Source organism: Pteropus alecto, unplaced genomic scaffold (genome assembly GCF_000325575.1).
Source record: "Pteropus alecto unplaced genomic scaffold, ASM32557v1 scaffold63, whole genome shotgun sequence".
Lineage (NCBI taxonomy): Eukaryota > Metazoa > Chordata > Mammalia > Chiroptera > Pteropodidae > Pteropus > Pteropus alecto.
Window position 1 is genome coordinate 1,286,096 of NW_006434897.1, and position 8,506 is coordinate 1,294,601.

The 8,506-nt window shown below is 33.4% G+C and overlaps 1 pseudogene; it reads left to right on the forward strand.

The window, feature by feature from the left end:
• The first annotated feature begins 4,447 nt into the window (after positions 1-4,447).
• On the forward strand, positions 4,448-4,998 carry LOC107195590 (annotated as a pseudogene).
• Positions 4,999-8,506: the final 3,508 nt, after the last annotated feature.

The window sequence follows — 8,506 nt, forward strand, 5'->3', positions numbered from 1 at the left end:
GTTTAGTTTCCAAATATTTGAGAATTTTGCAGAAATCTGTTATTGATCTCTCTTTTAATTCTATTTTGTCCGAAGAACTTCCTTTGTATAAATTGAATCATCTTACTTTTATTGAGACTTCTTTTCTGGCCCAGAATCTGATATGTCTTGGTAAATGCTCTGTGTGTACTTGAAAATAATGGATAGTCTGCTGTTAGGTGGAAGTGTTTTATAAATGTCAGTTAAGTTATATTATGGTATTGCTCATATTCCCTGTCTTTACTGATTTTCTGTCTATTCTATCAATAACTGAGATAGATATACTTAAATCTCCAACAATAATTCTGGATTTGTCGATGTACCTTTTTAGTTCTATCAGTTTTTGCTTCATGTGTATTGAAATTCTGTTATTAGGTGCATAAATCTTTAGAATTGCTATACCATCTTGATGAATTGACCCCCATTATCCATAGGAAATGAACTTTTTATCTGGTATTAGTCTCTGCTTCTAATTAATTAATTAATTAATTAATGTATTTATTTATTTTATGCTTTAACAGCATATGTATATTTACACTGTGTGTTCACCTCCCCCTAGTTTCTCCTTTTAAATTTGCTTTCTCTGGTATTAACATGGTCACTCCAACTTTCTTTTGATTAGTGATAGCATAGTGTATTTTTTCCCATACTTTTACTTAACTTACTTGTGTCTTTATATTTGAAGTGGGCTTCTTGTATGCACCATATAATTGGATCTTGTTTTTTAATTCAATCTGACCATCACTATTTTTTTAACTGGGGTATTTAAATAATTTCCATTTACTGTATTTATTGATATGGTAATGTTTATATGTAAACATTATATATAATATATAATATATATTTTATATTATATAATCTTGCTATTTGTTTTTCATTTGTCTCCTGTTTTTTATTTTTTCTGCTTTTCCTGATATTTTTTTGGATTAGATATATTCTTAATCTGTTTTATCTCATTGGTTGCTTATTAGCTGTAACTCTTGTTTTTTACTTTGGTTGTTGCTTTAGGGTATATGCTGTATATTTTTAAATTACCACAGTGAATCTTAAAATGATATTACACCACTTCACAAATAGTATAAGAACATTTCAGTGGTTCACTTCCCTTTCCCCTTTCCTACTTTGCACTAGTGTTGTAATATGTTTTACTTTCATGTATGTTATAAACCACTTGCTACATTGTAATTTTGTTTAGTTTTGTTTAGTTATAGATAGTTAGAAATTTAAAGAAAAAAATCTTATGTGTTTAACCACGGAGTTATCATTTTTAATATTTTATTTCTTTGTGTAGGTTTAAATTTCCATCTAGAATAATTTTCGTTCTGACCAAAGAACATCCTTTATTATTTCTTGTAAGGTGGGCCTGTTGTTGATGATATTGCTGATGAAATCATATGTCTGAAAGTGTTTTTCCTTCATTTTTGAAAGATATTTGGGAAGCTATAGTATGATAGTTTTTTCTTTCACTACTTTAAAGAGTTTGCTCTCCTGTCTTTTCAGGTGACATATTTTTGATGAGAGATCTGATGTCATCCTCACCTTCATTCTTGTGTATGTAACAAGCTTTTTTCTCTGGATGCTAGGATCTTATCTTTATTGCAAGTTTAGAGAGTTTTGATGGTGTGCCTTGATAAAATTTTCTTCATGTTTCCTGTGCTTGGGTTGTTTGAGCTTCTTGAATATAAAATTATTGGCTTTCTTTAGAGAGAAGTACTAATGTCAAAAACTCCTACAGATGAAATGAAAAAAATTTAGATGATGCTACAAAATGGTTGACTTGATTAAATAAAGACCAGTTCATTCTAGAATGTTTTAAAATTGTGTTATCATTTGGTTGAGGACCACATAATCCCCCTATTATATATAGAAATCTTGTAGCTAAACAGAAGAAGAGTTTGCAACTGTGTGTTTTAGCTAAAAGGCAAATTACAGGAGTGTTTTTAAGAAGCAGTAGGCCTGATTTTGTAGTGTTTTGAAGAAGGCTGCAGTAACTAGGTACTTAGCAGGCATTTTTCATTACATGAACCAGTTGAACAAGTATTCTCAAGATAATGGAGAAACTAGTTTGACATCAAGTGACAAGATTCTTCAATTTATAAGAATCTGAATTTTTGGACAAATTATATTACAATAGAAAATCTCGAGACTTTCCCACTGCTGCTTGGGCTTGAGAGTGAAGAAGGATATTATCAGGACTTAAGCTTTATTGAAAACAGCTAGAAACCCTACAGAACAAAACTGAACAGTATTCTCTCTTTCTTTTAACACAGGGATGGGAGGCCCTTTAAATCTTCAGCTCAGTCTTAGAATCTGACTTTGAGAGAAGAACAAGGAATTTGTGAGCTTCAATTTGATCTTGCGGTCAAGGTGAGCTTTACTAATCTGTCCCCCATCAAGTTCTGCATTTCTGCGAAGGAAGAATATCCTGCCATTCGTAGGAAAGCAGCAAACATTTCATTGCGGTTTTCCAATCATTACAAAAGTGGGCAAGCTTTGACTTGTTTAACAATTATTATGTGCAAAGATGAAAATTATCTAATTTTGGTTGAAAATAAAATCCATATGTGCTTATCTCAAGTTTGATCCAGAAATGGGTAATTGTGCAGAAAACAAGTACAAGTTTCTAGTTATTTATTCTTTATTTCTAGTTTCAAAAATAACCTTTTTTATGGATAAATAAGTATATGAGAGATTTTAAAAAGCTGACATTTATGTATAGTAATTTCACAACTGCTAGACTTATAGGACTATGTTAGTCTGATTATGTTACTCAGAAAGGAAATGACTTTTTCAAAGCTTTATGTAAAAATCTATCTTAAGGTATGCTTTTATTCACATCTTGTTGGCTATGGTTTAGTAGCAGTACTAATTGCATTGTCAATTTTCATGTTGTAAATAACATTAACTAAATCAATTTATAACTTTTATTTAAATTAAATCAACCAAGCCCAGCTTTAGAATAGCAAATCATGTTTTTTTTTTGGGCCTAAACCAGCTATTTAACAGAATTTTTTTATGTTTGCTATATATGTATATTTATAACTTATAAGAGGGAACTGTGTAAGATATTAATTTCAAGAAAGATAAGCTAAGCCTAACTTCTTTTTTCAAGGAAGTTTGAGTAAGAAGTCATTTTAATTTTAAATAGAGGAAAATACATAGCTTACCTTATTAGCTATTTGGAGGGCAGACATTTATGATAAACATTTAGGCCTTAGGGGCGGTGGTCTTGAGAATGTGCCTTGAAGATCTCCAGCTACAGGGAACTTAACTGACCAAGGGCCCAGCTGCTATGCTCTGAACTCTATCATTTTGTTGGTGCTAAGACCAGACTTCCTATGAATTGCTCCCAGCTGGTGATAGAGTGCAGAGAGAAGCAGGCCCATACTTCAATGTCGTCAGACCCCTCTGATGGTCAACTTTGGCTCAAAGACACCCTGACCATTCTGCAGACTTATGGGAATCTAGACCACTGCCACCCAAACTTCCCTCCTCTCTCCTTCACACAGGGTCACACACGCTTTGTAGTCTGATGGCTTCCCCAGTCTTCCCAGTCCCCTTCTCCATTTTCTCTCAAAGCTGTTTCCCTAATGCTGTCGAGGTGTCTTGGAAGACTTGGACTAACACACTAGAGATGGTTAAAAAAAACAAGCGGGAAGTAAAAAGGAAAGCTAAATTTTCTCTGTCTAACACTACCAACTAATGTTAGACTTGGTGTCTTTTGTGGGAGGAGAGAACCACACAAAAAGACTAGTCTAATAAGTTTGTAAACATAAATGGAGCCACTTTTAAATGGAGTTGGGGCTGCCATTTCAGAGGAACTGCCTTGCACGTCTTATTCCTCATGTCTGGAATGTCGAAGCAGGGAAAAATAACCTTTGGACTGGGCCTAAAGCAATATCGTATCCCAAAGAACTGTTTGCAAGGAAAACAAGAAAGCCGATATTGTGAATACTGGACTGAAAGTTAAAAACATTGTTTAGAATTAGCATCACTACGTTAGCTTATCTGAACCAATAGATAATTGACATAATTGTTCCTTTCCCTTTTTCATAAATACCACTTGCCTTTGTCTCCTAATTGGAACACTATGTGGGTTTCTGCCTGCATCAGTATTTCCCAAAATATATTCATTTTTTTAAAATCTCAAATAAATGCTTGTTGCCTCTCACTTTCACCTTTTATTTTTAGGTAAACAAGTTATTTACCATATTGACAGAAAACGGTCATTCTCTTCTTCTGTGACAATTATTAACAATTGTTATTGGATTATTATATCTCTAATTTACATTAACATTCTGTGATTTGTAGATATGAGAATATTTATATAGGTGTTCCCTGAGACTTTAAAATTATTTCAAGAATGCCTTCAGGGTATAAATATTAAAAATGAGCTCTTCCCATAAGCGGTCTGAGGAGACCTCTGAAAATGGTTCGCTATTCACTTGACCCAGAAAACCCCACAAAATCATGCAAAACAAGAGGTTCAAATTTTTGTGTTCACTTTAAGAACACTTGTGAAACTGCCCAGGCCATCAAGGGTATGCATATCTGAAAAGCCACTGAATATCTGAAGGACTTCAGTTTACAGAGGTGAAGTGTGCCATTCTGTTGTTACAGTAGTGGCATTGGTAGGTGTGCCCAGGCCAAACAGTGGGGCTTGACACAGGGTCAGTGGCCCTAAAAGAGTCCTGAATTTTTGCTGCACATGCTAAAAAATGCAGAGAGTGATGCTGAACTTAAGGGTTCAGATGTAGATTCTCTGGTCATTGAGCACAGGCAGGTGAACAAAGCTCCCCAGATGCGGCATAGAATTGACAGAATTCCTGGGAGGATGAACCCTACCTGAGCTCTCCCTGCCACACTGAGATGATCCTCACTGAAAAACAGCAGATTGTTCTTAAACTAGAAGAGGAGGTTGCACAGGAGAAAAAGGTATCCCAGAGGAAAACGAAGAAACAACGTATGGCTCTGGAGTAAATTCAGCATCAAATAAATGCTATTAAACATAGAAGCAAATATATATATATATTAAAAACAAGTACTCTTGGCTATTTCTGACATGCATCAACTCAATCTCATTTTATTTCTTCATCCTCTGGGTGTTGTATTTTGTGTCAAAGCTGAAATATTCTGCCCCCTCTTTGTAGCTTAAAGTAGCTGAATCTAATTCTTGCCCACTCTAAAAGCCATTTCCTGGATTTCCTTCCACCTCCCCCTTCATGTGATTTATGGGGTCTCTGATGGAGTCTAGCTGTCCTGCAGAGTTAAAAGGCTAGATTCTAGTTCTAAAGGGATTACAATTTTTTTATAAGGTTATTAAAACAAAATTTATGTACAGAGGTAATATAGAACTACTGTTCACAGATTTAGAAAGGAAAAAGCAATATTTGGATTTTAAATATGGGGGGGAGATTTTACTTGTTACAATTGGCACTCAAGGTTAGGGCAAGGAGTGGAGCAAAGTATAGTACTGAAGGACACCTGCATTGGGATCAATCTACTTGAAATCTGGCTTTATCACTAACTGTATGATGTTTTTTGCAAGTCACATTATGTCTCTAGTTTCCTTATCTACGAAAATAGGAATAACCATACATACTCAGAAGAATTAAATGCAAAAATATACATAAAGTGCCTGGCACAGTGTAACCACTCAATTAAGGGTAGTTCTTATTATTAGCAAGGATAATTTCATACAATTTTCCTCTCAGTGCTATTCTGTAGAGTCACTTTGTATCTTGCATAGAGGTTAAGTTCTTTTCATGAATTAACTCGTATTGTTATCAAAGAAATACAGGAAAATGTGGGGGGGGGGCGGGAATTAAGATGCTGAGTTCAGTGTGTATATTTTCATTTAATGGCCTGCTTGAAGTCCCTCATGTCACTCTTGCTCTCCATGGTGTCCTCAAGTGTGGAGCTTCTCCATTCATCTTCTCCAGAGAATAAATGTTGGAGGGGAGAAGAAGGGATAGGGGGTTACAGGAGGAACTAGGGGTACCTGCTTCCTTGCCTGGGTAGGAGAGGAGGCCTGCCCACCCAAGCATTTTGTATGTAACCTTTCTGTCGTCCTCCATTTTCAGATGCTGCCCTACTCCCTTCTGAAGTAGTTGGTGCCTCCGCTGCTGAGCCTCCACTTGCACAAGGCATTTTTATTCATATAATTCAGAATAAAACATTTAAAATGAGATAATGTATGAGCACTTTATGCTTTGATTAATTCAGTTTCTTTACCTCATTTAATCCTCACAATAGTTGAGTAAAATAGATATTGTTATTATCCTAATTTTACTGATGAGTAAACTTGAGCTTAAAGGGGGCAAATAACTTCCTCAGGTTATATAATGGCAGGACAGGACTTTGTGATTTTTTTCACCACCGTACTCTGAGTAGGGGGAGGCAGGGGAGCTCCACTTAGTAAACGCAAACATTTAACAGACTAGGATCACAATTGCCAACAATTAAATAGCTCTGTATATAAAATAAATTAATTACAAAATAAATAAATAGCTCTGTATTGCCTCTAAAAGTAAATTCCTAGCGCTGGGAATAAACAAAATTTTAGGAGCAACAAAGGGGAGGAACTGGAGAGAAGAATATTCTGTACTTGCTACTAACATGCAAAATAGAAGACTATGATGACAATGAATTTACAAAGTTTTCTGAGCATCTAGGTAAGAATTTTTCTCAAAACGTATTTGGACTCAAGAATCAAACTGGTCTAATATTGCTGTTTTCTGGATTGAGACTTAGAGAGGTAGTTATTAGAACTACTTTTTTAAAAAAGCGTCCAGTTTTATTTCAACTATATAATGTCACAGATTTATCATGTTAATGAAAATCTCTTTGTATACAGGCAATCTATTCTAAAACTACTTATCTAAATTTGCAAAATCTGCCAATGATGGTAATATTATCATAACTAAATTTCTGATTAAAAAAAAAAAAACCTCCTCTCCGAGCTCCTCCTTCTGACCCAACATTACTTTAAGATTTACTTCAGTTTATATTTTCAGACCACATCTTCTATCAGCTATAGAAAAAAGAAAGACCCAAAACCTCAAATGACATCCAGATCAGCTATTATATCTTATGAATACATTTTTATATGTTGACTTTTTATATTTCTAGTTGACAGAAACTGTTTTATGAACAAAGGCATCATTTATTGAAAAAATATTTTTATCTACATATAGGCTTACACAATAAGCTTTTAATGTGATTACCTCATGCCTTTACCATTAATGAGACAAAGTTTTTTCCTGATATAAAACAAAATGTTATTTTTTTGAGATCAAGTAATAGAGTTATTCCACTCAGGAAATGACTAAGTGGTTTAACGGGTATGTGTTCATGTTACAATGATCAGCTTCATTTTATCATACTTTCTTCATGCATTTACATGTTTTAAAAAGTCAGCAATATAATAATAAACTACTTATAATGAGCTATTAACAGAAATATGTAGAGTACAATATTAAGTATTTCCTTTAGAATATAATTTAGAAAGCACTTGTGGGTTTAAAATATAAGTTCTCTAAAAATATCTTTTATTAGATGCATTTAGTTAGAAAAATATTATGACCAGTTTGGTGACTTTGACATGTTCCACTTTCTAAAAATAATACCTGCCAATAATGTCCTTGTGCCTTCAAAAACAATATTCATTGAAAGATTTCTCTCTTTGCTTATATCATTGCTATTGCATGCAAAATTTAACTGCCTTTTATTTATGGGGATTGGTTTTTAAACATGAATTATAATTGCTTATAAAACATGTCCAAAAAATAATAATAGTATTACAGTGAAGAGTAATATAACACCATAGAAAAAATAATGAAGTTAAAAGATTAGTACAATTAAATTTAATCTAAGTACGTCTTAAATTACAACACAGCAGTTTGGCAATACCTCAGTGTACAAAGCAGAATAAAGAAACCAGACATAAACCGCTGATTACACGGAGAATACATGCAATTCAGCGCATTTGGGACTCTCAGGTCCAGTCATGGATATAACCTTTAAGCACATTGGCTAAAAATCAACTCTATCATGTTCAATGCTAAAGCTTTTTATATCTTAATATATTTTTGTTTAGTTTTAAAATAATGGCCCAATCAGAAATTTTAAACAAGCTAAAAGGCTCAGCAGAGTTGTCATTGCAATTTTTAAGATTTGATCATTTTTTTAAGCATTGGGGTTATAATAATATATCTATTTTTTAAGGCCACTTAAAAGGAATATTTAAATTAATAAATGTTATCTTTAATTGCGTTTACATGTTAAAAAGTACATAAACTATTTTTCAAAATTGTTTAATTTTACCAAGAGGACTAGATAGAAATTTTTGGCCAAAAGAACTGTTCTCTAGGATAAAAAACAGGCCGCTAAAAAAAAAATCCACTTAGAATTTTTAGGAAACACATTTCTTCATCATTAAAACAAATGCACATTGTTTTTCTAATTGACAAATACAGTTTATATTTAT